Raw genomic sequence first — 24840 nt, forward strand, 5'->3', positions numbered from 1 at the left:
ATGAATGGACATACTATATCTGGATAGAAATAATCAATAGGTCAGTGATTTGTTGAAACAGACCTTAAAATATTTTAGGTGCCTATGAGGTATACTGAGATGAAGGGATTCAGGAACTAATTAGTTTTCAAACAGAAAATGAAATAAAATGGAATATATACGCATTCTCAATGAATGAAATCTATGTAAAATTAAAATATGTCAATACTCAAACGAAGCTGTCCAGCATTGGCATCATAGCTAATGAATTAATTGTAAAATTCCTGTTGTCCCTTGTCTGCCTTTCCCTTCTCCAACTCCCCAACCCCCCTTTTCCCCTCCCGCCCTCCCCACCCCTATCATCTTGGGACATTTACTTTATCATTCTGATCTATTAATCATCTGAATTTTTGCTTTATTCTAATTGTTCTATATAGTTCACTGATCTTATCTCTTTATATCATTAATACCACTATATTTTTCTCTCACTTTTTCTTTATATATTTTCTGTACTTACACTAATTTATTAGGTAAGCTATATATAGTGACATTCAAAATGAACATGTTACATGAAAGGTAATTTGAGAAAATAATCAACAAGGATAAAATCTCAATGTTATACAAGCCATGTAGATACCGTAGATATTAAATTATAAGGAAAATTCTATAAATGTACTGTAAATGTCTAGGTGTAAATACATTGTATGTATAGTAACGATGGTATAAAATGATATGTGTTACATCAATTGTTTTCTTACTTTATAGTTATGCAAATAGACGGTGTCCTGATGAAGGCAGCAGTGCCGAAACGCGCGTAGTCTTTATTCTGCCGCTTGCCATCATCGATCTATCATTAGTTATTTCTATTTATGTAGAAAGTGTTTCATGGATTTGATCCAAATTGTATACACATATAATGAATTCGAATATGTACAAATGTAAATATTATGCACTTATTTATACAGATATAAATGAAAAGAAAACTAGTGACAAAAATTATAATCATAAAATAAAACATATTTTTGTATTTGATGTGTCTTTGCATCTAGATTTAATCACTGATTTGTCGAAGAAAAAGTATTTGTTTGCTATATCTTTTTTACAAATTTACATGCACAGTTTGAAACAGACAGTGAAGCCACCTTTGGTGTTGGCATGATGCTGCACTTTATTATGAAAACCGCCAATCGTTTTCGTGCAAAGTGTAACATCATGACAGCAAGTAATTGGAGATGAGACAGGCCTGGGTCATTTTTGGGTGAACCACCACTGCTGCAGACAGTCTTCACTCACTATTTTATTTCACGTGCATTGCTCTGCCTTTGTCCCTGCACACTACCTCTTTCCTTCTCCTTTGGAAATGTCTGGAAATTTACATTTACATTTTCTTATCCTGCTGAGTAGATTTAGCCCACCTGTTATCAACAAGACACTACTTTCCCAGGTAACATATGCGCTTTATAAATTCTGAATCTAACAATCAATCAATCTATCAGTATATCAAGCAATCAGCCCGTCTGTAAAACCTTCTTTTCGGGTTAGTGTCCTTTGCTCATGCAGATGCATTGTGAATGCAACACCTGGGACTGGATGTATGACGGTACGACGCGGGCTATTACCATGCGTACCGTTACAAGGCGTGTTTTACAACGCAAGTCGTTACCACGACTTGGGCTGTAGGGTGCGGACTTAGGAATAGTTTAATTTACTATTCCAACATCAGTCCCCGTGGATAGAAGGGAAGGTGTTGGAATAGTAAATTAACTATTCCTTGTCCTTGAGCGCCCTCCGGCGCAAGTCGTGGTTACGACTTGCGTTGTAAGAGACGCGTCGTAATGGTATAGCGGGGTAACATCCGCGTCGTAAAGGATGTTCCCCCCTGGGACTAGTTGCCCAAATATGCATGGCTTCATTTTGGTTGGAACGGCCATGAGTCTCCCTGGTACATTGGCCATGCTCCTACAGGGTCACGGTAAACATGTTTTCCCCAGACTAGGGTGCCGGCCGAGCTAGTTGGCAGTGCTCGGTAATCATAGCAAAACACTCCCTTAAACATTGCACTTCCTCCCCACTTCCTCTTGTTCCCACTCCTTGTCACTGGCACAGCCAGTTTGCTTAAGCTTGGAGGAGCGTCTTCATTATATGGCACCGAGACAGCATCTCCTTTCAAGAAGAAGCCTCCTGCTCCCTTCCACAGGGAAGATGGGACCCCTTAGTTTGGTCCAGGCTCTACCATGATAGATTCTGAGCTGGATGACCAGAATTTGGCACCAGAGAAAGTAAGAGGCAAGCACATTGGGAATACGTTTCTCCCTGGGTGCAGTCTTAGATCCATAAACATATGAATGTTTTCATTTTTAGGAAGTCATGAGTACATCCTCTGTCACGAGGTTCAGACAGGCTCAGCACATTCCTAGGTTGGTTGGGGGTTCTATCTACCAGCATGGACATGCTGTTCTTCGTGAATTGGAAGACCTGGACAAGAGTAACCTTCTCTGTTTTATGCCACAGCCCTTCTGGTATATTACATTTTATGCTATGTTCTGTTATTTTATAACTTGCTTTTGCACCCTTGAGGCTTTGTGTGTGATAGGCTAGAAGCAGAATAATGCCTAGATTAGTTAAGATGTGTCTGGGCACTTGCATGGTAATGTACAATTTTCTGTTTCCACCGCACACCTTTTTAATGGTAAGTAAATCAACTAAATGCTTTACACTGCTTTGCGCCACATTGCATCCGTGCCAACATTAGTAAATAACCCTCAGGTCTCTAATGAAGATTCAAGCACCTATAGCAGGAACTGCACAGAGGACCTTTAATGGACAATGTGATTCTTAGACCTGAGAGTAGGAGGCAGTTAGTTCCACAGTGAAGGGCCAAGCACCATCTAACCTACATAAAGGATGGCAAGGAAAGCTGCTCCAGAGGAGTGCAATGCCTCCTTGGGAGATATTGTACTAGGTGCCATCTCAGGAAGAGGGAGGTGAGTCATAAATTGAAGACAAATATGGCAGAATCTAAAATGTTACCCTCTAACGAAGGGAGAGCCAATTGAGCTTTCTAAGCAGAGGATTAGAGTGACTGAATCTTGGGCCACCAGTCACAAGTCTGCATGGCTTCCTTGTAACTTGGGGAGACTTTAAGACAAAAGGAATGACCACATTGGCCTTGACGTCGTTGGGCAATTGTTCGCACATTATAATTTGGTAAATCACTCATTGACATTCCAGAAAGGAACCCACAGAAGCGGCGATGGCAAGGTATCCCTCCTCCGCCCCCACATGTGCCATATTGGGCATAACTTTGCAAAGACTGCACATTTGAAAAGTGCAGGTGGCGAACACTGCAGAAACAATCATCTCAGTTTTATCAAGATTAGATTCGAGCCTTTGGCTTCGCATCCACTCCTTGACCTCCAGCCCAACAATGACTCATGTTCTTCCCAGAAAAGGTGTCCCCCTTACCAGTCGAAGAAACAGCTGGGCATCATCAGCAGTCATGCAGAACTGGAGGCCTTGGGAGCGGATGAATCTAGCCAGAGGCTTCATGTACATGACAAAAAGATCAGATTAAAGCGCCAAACTGTAGGAGACCAGAAGAGATAAGGACCTGACAATCCCAGACTATGTAACGAGGAGAAATAACTTTATTTCTCCTTGTTTTTTCCTCTTTGCTTGTGTGCTGCATTCAACAGCGCACAGAGAAAGAGCAACACACCTCCATTGATTGTTTTGGTGCAGGGAACAAACACTATCATGGCAACAACACAGGCCCTCTTGATCCAGGGTGCATGTGTGCCTGCGTTGGCGCTCGGCTGCAAATTGTGCCCCCGGCTAAAAGGACACGAATGACTGTATCATGTAAATACAGTGCTTTTATATGGTGCATTCCTGCCCTGTCAAATTGGTGTAGGGCAGTTCAGCAAAAAGCCTTTCAGAGCTGCCCTACGCCAATTTATTGTAAATGAGGCCCTAAGGGGCCTCACAGGGGTAGATAGTAATGATTGCAACGATAAGTAAAAATGTATTCATGGCTTCATTTTCAGATTTAAGACAAAGGGGCATATTTACAAGGGCATTGCGCCACCTGAGCATCACATCGCATGGTGCAATGCCCTGCTTCATATTTACAAGGTGAGACTAAGCCACTTTGCATGGCTTAATGCTGTATTGTAAATGTTGTACCCTTTCACACAGTTTTCTGTGCCAAAAGGGCGTGCAATGTGTGTTGCATAGGGTGTTCCACCACAACACCCATCTCTTTTTGGATGCTGCCCCAGATTTGCATGGATCTGTAAATCTGAGGCAGCACGAAAAACTAATGCCATTGAAAAGCAGGCGTTAGGGTGGTGCAAGAACTTTTTGCTCTTTCTATGTGTGCTGCATTGTACAGAACACATAGGAGGAGCAAATTGTCTTTAATGATTGTTTATGTGCAGGAAGGTGTCCGTTCTGGCACATAAGCAATCATCCCTGCAATGCAAGGCTCCATGCACCGTGGTTCAAGGGTGTCTGTGTTGGCACTAGGCAGCTCATTTAGCACAGCGCAAGGGAAAACATAGGAGTGCGCTGTATTCTTGTCAACATGGCTGCACATCACTGCATTTTTTAAATGACGCAGCACGACGCTGCTCAATTGGTAGCAGCGTCACGCTGCATCATTTCTTTGTAATATGCCCCAATGTGTCACATGAATGAATAGGGTACAGTGAACCAGTAGAAGAACCATGGGATATTGTTGAAGTTGTTTCTGAGCCGAAGAAAGTCCACAGAGAGCAGAATAACAATAACTGTGGAAATAAACCTGTACTTCTCAGCTTGATTGTGTTCAGCAGAAATGTGCATGGAGAGACATAAGTAGGGGGAGAGCATTGGTGACAGGGTGACTTCCATTTTTGAAAAGATGGTGTTTGTACCTAAAGTAAGGCCTAGTTAACACATACCAGAGAATCGCACTTCTACACATCTTAGGGAATTCATTAAAATTGTAATAATACTATATCAGTGTGCATATGGCAATTAAGCACGAAATTGATGATACACAGAAATGCAAACTCTAAAATATAACCCACATTGGTGTCACTGGTTTGATTCTTTCTTGACTTTAACTTTTCACATATAAATCATATTGTTTTGCATCAAGAGTGGCTCTTCTATATTTCTATTAAAAGAACTGGTTACCAGGTAGTTGAACAACTACATGTTCCATTTCATCTTAAATATAAACAAAGAAGGTTGAGACAACTATAAAGCGTTCGATAAGCTTCCACAGTGGCCTAAGAGCCTCAACCACTTAGTCCATGTTAGATCGTTATCTCTTACTGGTGTTCTGTGATTGGTGGAGATTTGCTTAGTTTTGTTTCGTGTCGAAAGCCACGCCTCTTTTGAGCAACTACAAATCATTAATTATTTTGTTTTCTGTTTTACTTAGCGCGAATTCAATCCAAATGTTTTGAAGCGCTTTACGTGAGCACCAGTTACGTTACAGACGGACACATTCATTCCTGAACTAAGCTGAGGTCTTAGACTCAGGCCACTAGTTTAGCTAATAATGTCTACCTTTCTCAAGTGCACGGCATGTAAACATCCAAAAACCACTTACACCATGCGGTTATAGAAATTATTTACGTAGTACGTTTCTACCATCTAGTGGTCACTTTGGAGAACTGTGACTCTTTAAAACAAGATTTTCTTCGATCTCGGGGTCAGGAAAGAAAGGTTCAAATATTTTCCCTTACAAGACAGTTTTTATGGCCACAGCAGATTTCGTTTATTTTTCCATGGCCGGGTAAACCTGAATTCACATGGCAGCAAACACATTAATTTTTGTTTCGCACGTCATTGTGCCGAAAGCAAAATCTTTTACAACGAATTTGACTGTCCCATGTGGTACAATAGATGAATAAGAGAACAAGGATTTCCTTATTTTTCAAACATCTTTTATTTCAGAGTCGTAGTGCACGAAGCGCATTTACTAAAAACCACATTGCTTCAAAGAAAACCTTCCATTTGTTTTTTCAATCTTCGCTGTCCTATTAGTCTGCAGGTCTCTTATCTCTCCCCTCTATTTCTTCATCCCTCTCCAACCCCCTAGACATTTTTTGTATCTTTTCTTTAAATGTATGATACTTCTGTGTAGCACATCGCCTGAGTTGGTAAGTGTGCTGCCAGTATTGGTATTTAAGGGATCTGAGCTAATAGAGACGTATAGCCTGCTGCTGAGGGCCATACTCAGGGCCGGTTCTAGAATTTCTGTGGCCCCCCAGGTGAGAGGGAAGATGTGAAGTCCCTCTAATTTGCATGTAACATCACAGAAAGTGATATCGCAGGGCTATTGATATTATTTGACATCACTGAAGAGACATACGGGCAGATTTACAATAACTGGCTCATCCCTGCATTTCAGCAGGGATGCGCAAGTTATTGTGCGTCACGGCAGTCACCTCTTGCGCCACCATCGATGTGCCGCATTTACAATGCGGTGCAACATGGGGCAAAAATAGACAGATGCGTGATGCATCTGATGCCGTAAAGGTGACGCATTGCTGGAGTTGCGTCGCAAGCACGGCGCAACTCCAGCAAGGCTCGGGGGTCCCCTATGCCTAATATGCTGCGTCCATCCTTACGCCTGCTTCAAGCAGGCACAGGGTTTTGACGCAGCATGGCCGTAAAAGTGACTGAGTGAAATCTTGTAGATTTCACTCAGCCACTTTTAAGAGGCTTTCCTATGCCGGAACGCCCACCCTGTGCCGGAACGCCCACATGTGGCGCAGGACTTTACAACGAGACGCATCTCCCTAGATGCATCACGTTGTAAATATCCCGCAGCATGGTGCTGGCTTTGCACCACCGCTTCGTCACAAAGTGACACAACAGCGGTGCAAATGTGGCGTACGGGGCTTGTAAATCTGCCCCTTAATGTGGATAACAGTAACATGGACAAAGAGATAAATATAAAAGTGAAACAAGTTCATATACTTGAAAACTGTATTAAATGGATTACATTTGTCACATTGGATGGAAAAGCTAGATGCAGGTCTCAAAAAGACAGATGTTTTTTACTCCATGTTTCCACATTCCATGATTGTTTCCAGATGAGTGCATGATACAAATTCCACTTCTGTTTTATAAAGGGGAGAGATCCTGTTGAGGTAATGAGGGGTAGAATCATTCAAAATATAAAATTAAACACGAGAAATCCCTCACACCATGGATATAATCGCAAAATTCAAAAGGGTCTGTTATCTTTCCTTGCAATTATTGTGCCACCTTAGGATGACATTAATAATTAGTATGTTGTTTTTAATGGAAATCCTCTCACCAGTATCCCATACGCACATGCTAAGACTCTTAGGACAATCTTTTTGTGTGTGGGCTCTTTACTCGCCAGAATTATGTTAAGTGCAAAAACCCAACTCATATATTACAAAATACAAAACACTATTGCAAACAAATAAAGATTGTACATAAATTTAAAAAAAGACTTAGAACCACCCAGACCACTACTAAATCATACATTGACTTGAAGGTATGCTGCAGATTTAAGGGGTTTTCAAATCATTTTTTTTTATTTGGTGTTGGATCTGTTGGAAGTGGTAGAGGCCAGCTTTAGTGCTGGTGGAGCCCTGTGTAACAATGTTTGTTGGTGCCCCCCAATGACTCCCTCTGTCACAGATTCCCTCAACAGTGCCCCTAAAGCCTCTGCAACCACATTCTTGCTCAGATGCATTTAATTTGATCTACAGTGCCACTGATGCCAGTGTAGGGTGTCAGACCACTTTAAATCACACACATTACACAGAGACAATCAATCATACTTATGTAAAACACGGTATAGGAAATGTTAGAGAAGACAAAAGACTACAAGGTGTAGGAGTCACATGACAATCATACTAGTAGGCAGTATAATTTAATAGTGATTGGTCAGGAGAAGCTCAAACTTGAATTGAGGGGCAGATTTACAATAACTGGCGCATCCCCAGGGATGCGCCAGTTATTGTGCGCCACAGCTCCACCACCCATGGTGCGCCGCATTTACAATTCGGCGTACCATGGTGGAAGGAAGGGCAGATGCGTGACGCATCTTTTCGCTTACGTGCGGCGCATTGCTGGAGTCGCGTCGCAAGCGCGACGCAACTCCTGCAATGCACAGGGGCCACCCTTACATTACATGGTGCATCACTCCTTACGCCTGCTTCAAGCAGGCGTAAGGAATTGACGTAGCAACTTTGGGAAAGTGACTCAGTGAAATCTTGTAGATTTCACTGAGTCACTTTCCAGGGGCGTTCTCTGCACCGGAACGCCTACATGAAACCTGATGTAGGTTTCATGTGGCGCAGGGCCTTACACCGTGACGCATCTCCATAGATGCGTCACGTTGTAAATGCCTCGTAGGGATGCGCCATGTTTACGCCGCCTTGCGTGACGCAACAGCGGCGTAAACGTGGCGCAAGGGGCTCGTAAATCTGCCCCTTAGAACGTAATATCATGGTTGAGGGTTCTCTTTAATAACCAGAATTGATTTCTATCCAAATTAATCATTTTTGCAACATTAGGATAATCAAAGACTGGGTAAATAACGATAATGCTCTAATTTATACCCTGCAGTTTGCATGTAGCTCTAGGATGACAGTTAATAGCTCACTGTTCCATTTTAAGATTTTTGACTTATAAACTGCAAGTAACAAAAAGGATCTCACTGACAAAAGCTGTAACCCACTGACCTATTTATATTATGTGCACTTTGTGATCTACATGGTACATGTTCTTTGCAGCAAGCACATTAACCCTCTGAGCTTACTTTTCAGGAGTCAAAACTTCCACTTGATGAAACTCCATCTCTCTACAAGAAGAACATTAATCAATGGAGTTATCATGCCATTTTTTTAGTTGCCAAAAATTGCTGGAGGCCAGGAAGGAAGCAGCAAGTGCTTTTAAAAACATAATATACTTGCAAACATGATGCCCTCATCCGAAGTGAGCGGTGGTGCAATCGCACCGGTCGCACTGCCCTAGAGCTTGCCCTTCTCAAGGGTCCTGTGACCTCAGTGAGAGAGACACAGTCTTTCTAAGGTGTGCTGCTTGGTAGGCCTGCCCGCAAGACTGGAGGTGAACGTCAGCATGGATTGTGGTGGACAGGCCTTCAAGGTTAACCCACACTTGCCACTGCTAAGGTCCACCTGCTGGTGCTAAGAGACCAAGGTTTCTATGGTCTAGCAGGGATTTCTAAGGTCTAGCATGGGAATGTGCTCCCTCAGGAGAGTGGTCTGGAGTACTGGTCATGACAGCTGAACCTGGTTCCCCAGTCCCATATTTGTCCGCGCTGACAATAATATCACATCCTCCCTCCCTGAACACCAACTGCCCCTCTGAGAAAAACTCGTACTGCCTTCAACCACAACCCAATTGTAGCCTGCTATAAACACCTGGATGTGACACAATTCAAATTTAGGATTAATTAAGAGTAATATGTTTACTAAAAAAAAAGCAAAAACACCCTGGAAAAAGTAAACACTCATATGGAATGCAAGATTAAGTAACACATGTGACATATAGGAAGTAACAACATGGTTACCTTAACGCCTTTGCACTTATTATTCAGAAATCAGTGAGTGCTTTTGCCTGAAAAGTTAAGGACATGACTACAGGGCCCAGAAGGGACCAGTTTCAATGTCCATTATGTACATCCCTACAAAACATAAGCAGTATGGTTTAAAAGACCACATCCGTGAACACAGAGCCGCGGTACACATTTTATTTTCCAATTCACCCATCAACCAGGTATTGCAGTACCTCCAGGATTGGTGCACTTCCCCACCCTGGGAAAGCAATGTTGGTCAAAGAAAGAAGAGAAAATAAAAGTAGCACTTCACTGGCAAACTTTGTAAAGTAGTGCTAATGTGTTTTGAGTGTGAAAAAAAAGAATCTGGCCACTTTGCAACCAACTTTGTCTTACTTTATTTAGTTATTTTTCACAGTTTGAAACTTTTATTTCTCTCTGTCCCGAGGCTGCACTTTGCAATAGAAAAATGTCACAAAAGACGTGGCCATATGCAAATCAGTCTTGACCCTGTGCCTCATGGGAACAGTCCAGACCGAACTGCCGAGCCATGTCTTCCCTGGACCGGAATCAAGCATCCTAGGACCGGTTTCTGGCTATCAGCCGTCTTCAGCCAGGATAGCTTGACTCCAGTGGCGTAGTGAGCACGGGACCCACGTCTGGGTATACCCTTCCCACATAGGGTGAACAGCAAAACATACAAGATGATGGACGGAATGCTGCACAATGGCAAAACATTCACCCCCAGTCACAGATCTGGGTTTAATCCATCGTTATTTTGCTCACCAAGCCACCCCAGTTCAGACATGGCCATATGCAAATCAGTCTTGACCCTGTGCCTCATGGGAACAGTCCAGACCGAACTGCCAAGCCATGTCTTCCCTGGACCGGAATCAAGCATCCTAGGACCGGTTTCTGGCTATCAGCCGTCTTCAGCCAGGATAGCTTGACTCCAGTGGCGTAGTGAGCACGGGACCCACGTCTGGGTATACCCTTCCCACATCTACAATGTATTTACAAATCGAAATTCCATGGAATAGGGATGTGGCTGGAAAATGGGGAAATCTTATGACTAAATATGTCAGGGCTTATTTACAAGCCCCATGCGCCGCCGGTGCCTCACTTTTTCCCATGTTAAAAGTGACGCACTGGCGTCGCAAGGGGCTTCTAAATAAGCCCTGTGGTGTTTATGAAGGAGTAATGAGCGGCTAAGGCAGGTACATGAACCCATCACTAAAAGGGTAAGTCCTTTCTTATTTACAAATTGCACTTCTGAAGCAAAAAAGGTTCAAAAACAATTGAAAATGTAATCCAGTTGGGAGCTAAAGTATGTTAATCAAACAAATAAATACCCATTTTCACTGCAAAATCCTCCTGTAGAAAAAAACGGAAGCAGGAAATTTAAAATATCAACACGTGGGAAATAATGTTAAAATAAATTAATTTCTTTTGATTTTTTCAAAAATATGTATAAACTAATTTAATGTTAAATATACATATATATGTATATATAATATTATATTTTATTTCAAAATAGTTTATTAACTTTTTTAAATTAATATAACTTAATTAAAAAATTATTGCGTTAAATTAAGTTAACATAATTCTATGCATAACATTTAGTAATTTTTACTATGTGATAAATATTAAAATTGTACTTCATGTGAGATTATTTTAAAATAAAGCTTTACAAAATAATTTTATTTAGTTTAATGTATTTAAGATAATGATGCTGTAGCATTTACTATAATTTATTCTACATTTCAAATAAATATATACAATTAATTTACATTAAAATTTAACAATAAAGTATTTTTACAAAGTTTTTGTAAAGCTTAGTAAACGTTCAAAGAAGCTCCTGTAGTTTACCATAGGGAGATCTCCACTCCTGTGGCAAAACCTATGCCTACATGTAAAAGATACGTATAGTAACTTTATATTCATAAATGTGGCTCCACTCCCTGTTTCAAGAGGTGGAGACATGTAAGCTTACACTTTGTAGTAAATGTATACTTGGAAATGGTAAGTAGTCATATGTAATACATTTACTGAAAAGTGTAAAACGAAATACATACATGTAGATTCACTCACATGTAAATTACAGTTGTCTAGTGCGACACTCAGGGGGGTATGTACAATAGCAGTGGCGGAGCGTGACGTTAGCCTCCTGGGCTCAACAACACGCTCCGCCACTTCGGAAATGCAAGGCTGCACCATATTTACAAGAATGTGGTGCATCCTGTGTTTCCCCCTGCAATGGCGCTAAACCCAGGCACCCTTGCACCGGAGTGCAAGGGTTGCTGTGTGCAGGGGAGGATTGGTTATGTGTACAAAGCTGTCCCTTCCTGCACATAAACAATCCTAAAATGCCATTTTGTAACTTTTAGGTGTGCTGCTTCGTGCAGCACACATGAAAGTTACAAAATGGCATTTTTTAAAAAAGGTTTGTTTATGTTCAGGAAGGGACACCTTCATGTACATAAACAAACCATGGCACATGGAAAAAGCAAAAACGAGGAGAAATACTGCATTTCTCCTCGTTTTGCCCACTTAAGACCAGGGTTTTCCTGGTCTTAATTTTAGGGCTGCCGCCTATATACACCACCCTTGTACATAGGGGGAAGCGTCAAATACAATGGGTGTTGCAGTGGAACGCGCACCACAACACCCACTGCTCACTCTTTTCACGAAAAAACATAGCGTGAAAGGGTTCCCTTATGTACAATGCAGCGTTAAGCCACTAACGCTGCCTTGTACATAAGGCAAGGCCCCTATCGCCACGGCAACGTAACAAAAAGTGATGTTCCCGTGGTGAGAGTGGCTTGTACATATGCCCCTCAGTCTCTGCACAGTACAGGATGAAGAGACATGTAGAAAAGAAACAAAAAATGCCAGTCATTAAATTATCCAGGCATATCTTTGGCTCCTTTTTTGAACCCCTCTTGAGGAAAGATCCTCCATTTCAAAATAGTAAAGGTCAAGAACCCTACACTTTACCTGACAAAAACGAACTACTCTTTGTAATATTAGTTGAACTTATAAAACTGTAAAAGAAAATAATTTTAAACAAGATGCAGTACCCAACGCCAGGTGCAACGTTTATGTCTAATGGACTCTCTAGTACAGGCAGCATTGTCTTGGGTATGCTTTGGTTACATACAATCCAAACAAGCAAAACATGTTGAAAGGCAAATAAATGCACAAAACACTCTGACTGCCGATTCCTTGTCGGAAGGTCATGTTTCTGCTATGATGTCGGTCGGACGCTCATCCAACCGACATTGGAATGGGCACCACGGTTACAGGTAGTACTTTAAATGGACAGTACTATTCGTCAATGGGAACCTGCACTTCTTTAATTTGATATGGAGGGTACTTGCATTTTTCAGATCTGTTGCAATACATTTAATAGGAGAGTACTGTAATAATGGCAACGGTCTAATTGCCGCACGCAAGCACACATCCCCACATCCGCAGGCCAGGCGTGGCCTGCGGGCATGAATTAAAGGAGGGCGTGCGCTCGTGCACGTCACTTCCGACTGTTAGCTAAGTGTCGGACTGAGTCATTGCGCTGAGCGCTACCTGCCCTTGCTGCAGCGTCTAGCCAGCCTGCGGCCTAAAGTGCCTGTGAGACCCGCACACAACATTGGCGACGAGCGGAGGGGCCCAACCCTCGCCCGTGCACTGGCGGCTGGATCGGAGCTGCCTGCTCCCTACGCGGTGCCCATCGCGCGACGTGTTTGCTGAGGCACTGACCCACCCTGAGCCTGCCTGCTCACCCCTGCCCTGCCTCCCTCCCGTGGGGGCATTGGAGGATCCTGTGGCTGCCGCGAGGACGCGGCGCTGCGGTGCGCTACGCTGGGCCGGAGACGCGACTGCTTACCGTCTCCCACGCATCTCGCGTGAACCGCGGATCTGCGGAACACCCTGCACATGCTCACGCATTGCGCGTGAGACGCGGGAAAAGGCCCTGCCGATGCTCACGCATCTCGCGTGAGACGTGAAACACGTCCGGGGGAGTATTTCTCTGCACCCTGGAGGGAATGTATGCTGATAAAGAGCTCTAAGAAGGACCCCTACCAGAGCCCCAACGCCCTACGCCGACGGATGCCGATATGACGCTCGTCGGAGCTGAGGTGAGCCGCGCAGCTGCCACGTGGGGCTTGCAACGACCGGCGCAACTGGGAGGGACCATCAGCAGGAGCGCAAACCCAACCCCAATAACTTTGAGAGCGAGGGAGCAAGGAAAGAAATTTGTCCCGACGAACTGACACCATGGGAGATGAAGACGCGCCAGCCGCCACGGTCAACATTCCGTTTCAACACGCCACCACGGGGGTGTTGCCACCTTTCAGTGAAACAGAAGACCCGTCCACAGCCTCACCAAGGTGGAAAATATGGCTCAAACGACTGGAAAACTACTTTGTGGTCGCCGGAGAGACAGATAAAACAGTGAAGAGGTCACTTCTACTACACTATGCAGGGGATGAAATATTCAGACTATTTAAGCACCTGCCCAACACGGGGGCGGCGGACAACTACGACGCGGCGGTTGCTGCACTCAATGGCCATTTTGACCCACAGCTGAACTTAGACTTTGAAGTCTTCAAATTGGGTCAGGCTCGCAAGATGGAAGGTGAGACGATGGACCAATTCTATGCCCGCGTAAGGGAGCTAGCCAGTTCTTGTACTGACGAGGACCAACCGAAAGCCATAAGGAGACAGATCATTCAAGGATGCCGAGACAAGACACTGAGAGGATTAATTCTACGTAAACCATGGATCCCATTGGAAGACATACTAATCCTGGCCAGATCTCACAACCTCTCAAATGTCAGGGCCACCGCCATGGAACAAGCGCTACACAAACCTCAAGTCAAGGTAGAGACCGTCAAGACCGAGGGGGCAGATGCGGTACGGTCCCAACCACGTGGACCGCCACAGAGAGAATATCGGAGAGACCCGCCCCGAGCACGGTGTGGATATTGTGGACATGAGCCCCACGTGGCAAAAGATTGCCCAGCCCAGGGCAAAACCTGCGCAAATTGCGGAGTTCCAAACCATTTCGCAACAGTGTGCCGCAGAAGGACCACGTCAAAGACCTCCAAGAAGTCACGGACACCCACCAAAGCGGTTCGACAACTATCACTGGCTGCACCGCCGCCATCGAAGACAGAGAGATACCTACCCACGGTGGATGACGACTCGGAGTCAGAGGATGAAGAGGCCTACATTGTCTCGTTCGCACGAGAGCTCAAGCAACGACGGCGGCCGCAGCCGACATGCATTGTGCAGATGGGGGGAAACGAGGTTAAGGCCATAATTGACACTGGTGCCACGGTGAACGTAATGGGCCTACAACAGTTCAAGAAGCTGCGCCCGCTCCCCCAGATATTACTATCCAAAACGAGGATATTCGCCTACAGAGAGGATACACCACTACCCCTGAAAGAAAAGATCATGATACCTATCGAGGCCGACGAGTCAGAGGTGATGGCGACAGTCCACATAATCAACCGGGAGGCTGACACTCTGCTAAGTAGCCACACGGCTGAAGACCTAAAACTAATAGCATTTGCCAATCGCATCAGAGCACACCAAGTGGATGTACTATTGGGTCGATTCCCCGACCTATTCCGAGGCCTGGGCTGCATAAAGTGTGAACCCATCAAACTTCACATTGACAGATCGGTGGCTCCCACTGCACTGCGCCACCGTCGGATACCATTTCACCTACGCCCACTGGTGGAGAAAGAACTGGAAAAACTAGAAAACCTGGGCGTCATAGAAAAGGTCACGGGGCCCACCCCGTGGGTATCGCCAATGGTCATTGTGGAAAAACCTAAGCAACCAGGCGAGATCCGCCTGTGTATCGACATGCGGCTACCTAATGCCGCGATCCGGAGAGAGAGACACTTGACCCCCACGATGGACGATATCGTTGCTGACTTGAACGGGTCGAAGTGGTTTTCGAAAATTGATCTAAACGCCGTATACCACCAACTGCCATTAGCGGAGGAAAGTCGGTTCACCACCACTTTTAGTACCCATCTTGGTCTCCGACGTTACAAGCGATTGAACTTCGGCATTTCCTCAGCGGCGGAGGTGTTCCAGAACACCATTAGGGAACTCCTGTCTGGACTGCCGGGGGTCATAAATGTCAGCGATGACATTCTGATACACTCCGCCACAGCGTCAGAACACCATAAATACCTCCGGGATGTCCTAAAGAGACTGAGTACCTTTGGAGCGACCCTCCATAAAGAAAAGTGTCAGTTCTTTCAGCCATCAATTGAATTCTTCGGATACATCTTTAACCAGGAGGGTATTCAGGTGGATCCAAGGAAGTCCAAGGCCATCCAGGATGCTCTAGCGCCGAAAACGCCGATGGAAATAAGAAGCTTCCTCGGCATGGCCACCTACTGTGGCCGATTCATACCGGGCCTAGCCACTTGGAGCGAACCGCTACGAGCCCTGACCAAGACGGATGCCAAATGGCAGTGGGGCCAGAAGGAGGATGAAGCATTCCAGGGAATCAAAGATGCCCTCCTGGAGAAGGCCACTCTCTCATACTTTGACCCCACGAAACGCACGGAGGTAATCGTCGATGCTAGCCCGGTGGGCCTCGGCGCGGTATTGACCCAGGAACATGAACCCGGCCAGTGGACGGCGTTAGCTTTTCCCAGCAAAGCCCTAACTCCAACTGAAACCAGGTATGCCCAAATCGAGAGGGAGGCCCTCGCTATTAAATGGGCCTGCGGTCATTTCCATCTGTATTTACGAGGACACTCCTTTGTTATGGTCACCGACCACCAACCCTTGGTGTCCCTCTTCAAGGGAACCGCTCCACACCCGCCACCTCGCATTGAACGATGGGTAATTCAATTACAACCATACGAGATGGAAGTGATATACCGCCCAGGGGCCAAGAACCCCGCCGACTACCTTACGCGCCATCCCTCTCAACTGGAGCCAGAGTCAGTGGACGATGACTGCGATGAATACGCCCAGTGGGTGGCACTCACGTCATGCCCCCAAAACATGACCGTAGATGACATAAAAGAAGCAGCCGCTGCTGATAACATCTACCTGAGGTCGCTTCAGGCAGTTCGAGAAGGCTCATGGACAGACTACCTTCGTCCACCCACTTCCTGGCCAGCGGAAGACAAAGAATTTCTCATGAAGATGTGGCGAGTCAGACACGAGCTAAGTGCGACTGAAGAAGGAGTATTGTTGCGAGGGTCACGTCTGGTCATTCCCCAGAGCCTGAGGCACCGGGCAGTACAACTCGCCCACGGGGGCCACCAAGGCACCACTAAGATGAAGGCGCGCATGAGGGAAAAGGTGTGGTTCCCGGAGCTGGAGAGCATGGTGGAGGAATATGTGAGGAGATGCATAGCCTGCCAGTTAACAAGTGACCCTGAGAGACCTGCACCGGTGATCATTGAGGAAGCCTGCACGTCTCCCTGGACCAAGGTCAGCGTGGATTTCGGGAGCTTCCCGGGGGAAGGACATACTCTAGTGGCCATTGACGCTTATTCGAAATACCCACTAGTGGAGAAGGTAGTTTCCACGGCATTCAAGCACGTGGGGCCAGCATTGGAAAAGATGTTCTCCATGTTTGGATACCCGTCAGAAATAAGGAGTGACAACGGACCACCCTTCCAAGGGGCTGAGTTCGCCACGTTCCTTCGGCAAAGAGGAATCCAGCATCGTCGCATCACACCTCAGTGGCCCCAGGCAAACGGGGACGTGGAGAGGTTTATGCGGACTCTCAACAATGTATTCCGAATAGCAATGGTGGAACAAGCCGACCCCGAGCAGAGATTGCATGAATTCCTGAGGGAGTACAGAGGCACCCCTCACTGCACCACGAAAAGAGCAGCCCATGGGCCCTCATGTTCCAAGGACCACGGAGAGACCTTCTCCCGAACGCCCCGGGTTGGACACCACCTCCGGCTGATGCCGAAGAAACTCAGGAACGGAGACGACTAGGAAACCAACGGGCCAGCAGGTGCAGGAAGGCCACTCCTAGGAGTCTAAGCCCGGGGACCAGAGTAATCATAAGGAACAGACGCCCTGGGGGAAAGTTCCAAACTCGATACGAGCCAGGCACCTGGACTGTAACGGCCACGAAGGGCACCATGGTCACTGCCCAAAAAGGGGAAGAGGAAGTGTCAAGAAACGCTTCATGGTTCAAGGCCATACCACCAGGACCCAGGCAATGCCCGATGCAGTAGAGAGAGGGAACGAGCTACCCGGAGAGGCGAATCCTGAAGAAGAAGAAATTGCACCTCTGGAGGGCCACGTGGAGGAGCCTGAATCCGCACCGGTGTCTCAAACATCGCCGACGACGACCGGAAACACCTATCAAGATACTGACGGTGGTAGGGGTGTCGTGTTTTGGCAGCTCCTGAGTTAGCGTTTAGCACAGCTACACGGTCTTTTCTGTTAACTTGACCAAAACGAACGGGGGCCATTTTGGATCCCCCTGACTTCCGTTTCCTATGAACACGCTGCCTCGTGGTCAGTGTGCCCTTTTGTCCTTCCTTGATACCCATGGTCCCTATTCTGCTCGACAACAGGCTATTTTTAGTACTGGTCAAACGCACATGCGCACTATGCATCAGCTGGTCACTCTTTAGGAATGTTAGCACTAACTGACCAGTGTTATTGAACTCCTCCCACATGCTGGCTGTGTTCCAAAAATGACCTTATATGTACCTAAAATGTGTAACTTGTAACCGCCTATCTTTTTATTGCTATTAAACTATATAAAAGAGGTCGCGCACCGATGTTCGGTGTGCTACTTCTTACATTGCCGAAGGGTGCTGTAGGAATGTATCACCACCCCATGGGGTCTTAATAAACTTGTCTTTTACCTTTTCCAGTGTCCGTGCCAACTTCTATACTAAGGTGTTCGAGAGTTTAGCAGAGTATGTAGGCCTGATTTGAACCCAACACCACAATTGGCGACCACGAAGGGACTCATCGGCGACTCGGATGCCCGAAGGAAAGGTCGTGACGAAGGTCAGGAAACTCGCCATGGACGCGTACGCTGCCACTGAGTGACCCGAGTCTCGGCACCCACGGTGTGTTTTCCCTTCCTTCCGATCTGACCTTCCAGGTGGCGCCGGTCTTCGACTGAGATTCTGATCTTGGATTGTCGTGATGTGCCGTTTTGGCTGATTTGACCACAGAACTTGGCAGTTGGACTTTGGACGTTTGAAAATATTTGGTAAGCTTTTGATTGGTGAGGTAGTCTACTGACACTTACTGTGGCCTTTTTGAATTTTGAATTTGAATTTGAATTTGTTAGCTAACGTTTGAATCTTTGAATTTGAATTTGAATATGTGAAGTGCACCTCACATAGGCAGGCATGTAGGGATATTTCTCTGATTTATTTGATTTGAACGGTACACCGCGTTAGGTGTCATTTTTTGTAGTATCGCGTTCTCGTGGTACTTTTTGAAACATGCCTGTTTTTAGCACACTCCGAAGGATGTGCTGTTCTGAAAATGGTACCAATTATCGATTAAGTAAAAAACAGCCGGCTCCCCCAGAGGGGACTCCAAATCGTGAAATGTATGTCAAATTTGGTATTCCACCAATAATGTATAGCGCATTATGGCATAAATATACTAAGACTGATCGTGAATTACAGTGGCCACTATATGGGTCGTTTGACCTTCGAAAGGTACAATATGTAGAGCAGTGTTTGTTTCAGCGAAGGTCTAGACAAGATATGTTTGATTGTGTGCGTATGTGGGAGAAAGAGGTGCGTGAACGAGTGAAGCGTGAGGAAGCCTTGGCGGAGAAAGTGCAGCGGAAGGCTGCACATGACAAAGCTTTACAGCTACAGGAGAAGGAATTACAGGAAAAGGAAGAGAGGGAGAGACGAGAACGCAATTTACAGGTTAATGGTCAATTCCCTATCAGGCGTCCTCTTTATCCAGTCCTTACTAATGAAACAGATGATTTTTCATTACTAGATCGTTGCCCGCCTCCGTACGTCGCACCTACGGCTCCGAACGAGGAATCAGACGAGGATAGTGATCGAACACAGCGTACCAGGTTACATGCAGAACGAACTGCGGAATTACGTTCGTTTGCACGAAAGCTAAATATTAATACTGTTACTGTTTCTGACATTACTGCAAAAATGGAACAGTGGTCTGATCAGGAGCGATTGTATTTTTTAGATCATCTTGGAGATGAAGTTGTTGAGCGGTACAGAAAATATTCTCCTGAGTTAGAACCAAAGGAGATATCCGTGGGTCGTGAGAATTTTCGTAAAGGTCTTTTTGTTCTTTCAGATGCGGACGACTTCTTCAAGCGTTTAATTCAACTGCGAAATGAGGCGACACGACTACGGGAGTTGGCAAAGTCGACGAATTTGTCTGCGTCCGGAGCGACGGGGATATCCAAAGAATGCCCTCTCTTTGAAACAGATAAGATCGCTGCGATTAATGTTAGACCTATGCGAGAAGCTGCGCCTTTATATGTCCCTCATAAAGGGGATGGCACAGATGATGATAAAAGATCTAAAGATGCGAAAGGGTATTTTGTATATAATTGGGTTTATACGCCTTGGAATAGAGCAGATGTTATGGCACTTAAGAATGCTTTACCTGATCCCCGTAAAAATCCTGCGGCTTTTTATGAAAATGTTGAAAGTGCAATTTCTTCGTGTATCATGACGTTAGTTGATATTGATCTATTTTTCGGGTTGATATTGCCCCCTGATATGTGGAGAGCGATTCGTAGGTTTGATGACCTCACGACTCTCGGGGCCACTTGGAAAGATCTTGTTCAGGCTGACTTGGATAGGGAACCAGCATGTAAGCCGTGTCAATTAATATTAGACCTTCCAGGGGCCATACTAATAAAATTAAAGACTCTTGCTCCCGCTAAAAAGATTGATTGGACTATATTAGCCTCTTGTAAGCAGAAGGCGGATGAATCGGTTTCCGATTTTTTCTCTCGCTTCGAGGAAGCATTCCATGATTACAGTGGTCAATCATTGACAGAAGATACAGGCAGGCATTTATTCGTTGATAAGTATGTGGCTAATCTCCTACCGGAGATTGCGAAACGATTAAAAGCGAGTGAAAGTTCATGGACCACAGCAACCCCTGCTTCTTTATTGACTATGGCTCAATATTATGAACAATGAAAATAATGTCGGGATCACTGATCACAGACTAGTTTGTAACATTCAAGATATTTTATTATATAAAAAACATATATTTGAAATAAAATTTCAGCATTAAGTTAATTATACTGAAAGCATAAAATGTACTAAACAATTTGCATATACATTAAGACACCACAAAATTCAGTAAAATTAATAGGAACGATTGAACACAATTGTATTAAATTATACAACACAATCTTTTAAAACAAACACATTTTCCGCAAAAACAATACAATGCAATTTTCAACTTTATAAAAACATAGAAAGGATCAAGAAAAGATAAGAAATAGAAAGGAGAAAACCCCACATAGAGACAATACCAAATTTTTCAACTAATAATTCAATTCAAAGGCCTTCAGTCAAATATGTGGTGATTTCTGGTATTACAATCAGCAAAATATCCAGAATCCCAGAGGCTTGAATTTCATACCTCTATAATTAACTTAATGCTGAAATTTTATTTCAAATATATGTTTTTTATATAATAAAATATCTTGAATGTTACAAACTAGTCTGTGATCAGTGATCCCGACATTATTTTCATTGTACTGATAGACTGTGAGTGAGTGCTATAGGATTAACCTGTCCAGGGATCTTCCTTTGACTTTAAATTGTCGTGAGTACCCTGTTCCCTGGAACTTGTGGGGTCTTCTCTCGATTTATCGATCAATATTATGAACGACAGGAATTGGAGGCAAAAGAAAGTAGTGACAAGAAAGCAAAGGATTTGAAGACGAAGGTAATGTTAGCCCAGGTTCAGGCTACGAGAGGAAACAATAGAGGAGGGCGAGGATCGTACAATAATGCTCCTCCCCCTCGTTCTGACATTTCTGTGAATCAATGTGCATACTGCAAACAGTTTGGGCATTGGATTGCAGACTGTCCGGTGTTTCGAGAGCAGCGTAATTTGAGGGGACGAGGAAGCGGGAGGTCTAGAAATAATTATGGGGGGTCAAGAGGAGGTTATGGCACGAATGATCGAGGGGGTTATGGCACGAATGATCGCGGAGGATATGGAGCAAGGGGTCGTGGTCAGGCAGATTATAATACGTTTGATAATCGCAATCAATATCAGATAAATGAGGGTGGTTCTGCTGAACCACGGGATGAGCATTATGCATAGGATTGCGTAGGATGGGGTGTGGAATCGGTTGAGGTACCAGTTGATCAAAGGGGTCCATATATAGAAGCACATGTTCTGGGTTCTACTGATCAATTTCTGGTCGATACAGGAGCTACTCGTAGCGCTTTGTCCAAATACTTGGTTCCAAGGGCTCCCCTGTCTGGCGAGGTAATTACAGCAATAGGGTTCGATGGAACACCTACTTCTAGCCCACTGTCTCAACCAGTTGCATTTCATATTGATAACTTTGCTGCCCTTTGTCCCTTTTTATTGTCCCCAAATACACCAGATAATATTATGGGACTCGATATGTTAAAACACTTTCGAGCTACTATTCGTTGTGCCCCAGAAGGAGTGCGAGTTATGTTGAATGAGAATTACCCAGAATTTGAGCGAGTGTGTTTTCTCCATGAATCTGAAGTATTGGCCTCCTTACCAAAAACGTTGTGGGCCACTTCAGACACGGATGTAGGACAGATGATAATTCCTCCAGTACGTATTACTGTGAAGGAGGGAGTATCTCTACCACGTGTCCCACATTATAAGATTTCCAGAGAAGGCGAACTTGCTTTGATACACATTGTGAATGATTTGATTTTGGCAGGAGTAGTTGAGGAAGTCCCCTACAATGTTTGCAATAGCCCAATTTTACCGATCCTTAAAAGAGATACAGATGCTAAAGTTTACCGTTTCATTATTGATTTGAGGGAAATAAATAAGATAGTAGTGCCTCAGTACCCGGTGGTGTCTGACATCACTACGTTGCTTACGTTGGTTCCATCGACGGCAACTACTTTTACAGTTATCGATTTGAAGAATGCCTTCTTTTCGATCCCTGTACATCCTGACAGTCGATATCTATTCGGCTTTACATTAAATAATAAATCGTACAGATTTTGTCGAGTTCCTCAGGGCTATACTGAAAGTCCTAGCATTTATAGTCAGGCATTAAAAAGACAGCTTGATTCCTTTGAATTACAAGATGGAGTGGTTCTCATTCAATATGTAGACGATATCTTACTTGCTGCAGACACGCCAGAACAATGTGAGAAGAGTACCTTTTCCTTGCTTTCCTTCCTGGCCAAACATAATCATAAAGTTTCGAAGAAAAAGCTGCAATATTGTAGACCAAAGGTGACCTACCTCGGTCATCTTTTGTCTAAGGAGGGCCGTGCATTGACACCAGATCGAATTCAAGCAATCCTAGACACTCCAGTTCCTTGCACTCAGAAGGATGTTCGCGCCTTTATAGGTTTGACGTCTTTTTGTAGGCAATGGATATTGGGCTTTTCACATATCGTTAAACCATTGTTGGCATTGTTGTCTAAAGATACGCCGATCCCCATTGAATGGACGGATGAATGTCAGAATGCTTTTGAACAATTGAGACAAGCTCTTTGTTCTGCACCAGTGTTAGGTACACCTGATTACACGAAGATTTTCACATTGTATGTGCACGAGAAGGATGGGTGCGCATTGTCAGTGTTAGTGCAGACACACGGAGACAAACAGAGGCCTTGTGCATACTTCTCGGCGGTACTCGACCCTGTGGCTCGAGGACTGCCTGGATGTTTTCGAGCAGTTGCAGCAACAGCAGTTGCGATACGACAAAGTGAGGGAATAGTTTTGTCACACAAATTGTTGGTGTTAGTTCCCCATGCGGTAGATGCGTTATTGAATCAAACGAAAACACAGCATCTAACCAGTGCCCGTCTGACAGGATATGAGCTAACGTTGTTGTCGCCGCACATCACACTAAAACGATGTACGACACTGAATCCTGCTACTTTACTGCCGGATCCTGTTGCTGAGGCCCAGAAGGAAGAACAACATGATTGTGTTTTTCTGACTGAGGAACAGACAAAGGGTCGTATCGATTTACAGGATACACCGTTTCCAGATGTAGATGGGGAACTGTGGGTTGATGGATCGTGCGTGAGGTTACCAGATGGTACGACTTCTGCAGCTTATGCGATCACGACACTTAAGACAGTGGTAGAAGCAGCACGAATACCCCAGAAATCGGCTCAAGCAGCTGAATTGATAGCCTTAACGAAAGCATGTGAGTTAAGTGCTGGACTATGTGTGAACATTTACACGGATAGTCGTTACGCTTTTGGAGTAGTGCATGATTTTGGCCTACTCTGGAAGGAACGAGGATTTTTGACTTCACATGGAGTACACATCATGCATGGAGAATTGGTACGCGATCTCCTGAATGCACTGTTATGCCCAAAGAAAGTTGCAATAGTCAAGTGCAGTGCACACAAAAAGGTGACGGACAAAATAGGGCAAGGCAATGCTTTTGCAGATCGCATTGCGAGAGAGACCGCTATGCTGCAAAATAATTTCCCCATGTATGTGGTGAAGTCACAAGCCGAGCGGTGGCATGATGCTAGAGAAGAAATACTAGATATACAGAAGTCAGCATCTGAGGCAGAACTTATGAAATGGGCCACTGAAGGAGTATTGGATGATGAGGGTTGCTGGCGTAGTAAAGATATGGAGAGATGGAAACTACCCATGGCCTACTTACAAACAATGGTGCGCATGACACACGGGCTGGCACACATTGGAGCTCTCGCAATTACTAAATTGCTTACACGAGTTTGGGAAAATGCTGACATTGCTAGCACGGCTAAGAGAGTAGTGCAGACCTGTCTGATATGTTTACAGCACAATCCTGGACAAGGGACTCATACTCCTAAAGGAGGGTTTGTTCCACCTACTGCACCATTCGAAGTACTACAAATGGATTACATCCAGCTGGAGCGCTGTAATAATCTCAAGTATGTCCTAGTAGTGGTGTGTGCCTTCAGCAAATGGATTGAGGCTTACCCTACAAAAGACAATACAGCATTGACAACAGCTAAGGTGTTACTAAAGGAGTACTTCCCGCGCTATGGTGTTTGTAAACTTATGTGGAGTGATAATGGTCCTCATTTCATTGGGAAAGTAGTGGAGTACGTCCTGAAAGGATT

Source organism: Lissotriton helveticus, chromosome 4_1, assembly GCF_964261635.1.
Source record: "Lissotriton helveticus chromosome 4_1, aLisHel1.1, whole genome shotgun sequence".
In the NCBI taxonomy this organism is placed as follows: domain Eukaryota; kingdom Metazoa; phylum Chordata; class Amphibia; order Caudata; family Salamandridae; genus Lissotriton; species Lissotriton helveticus.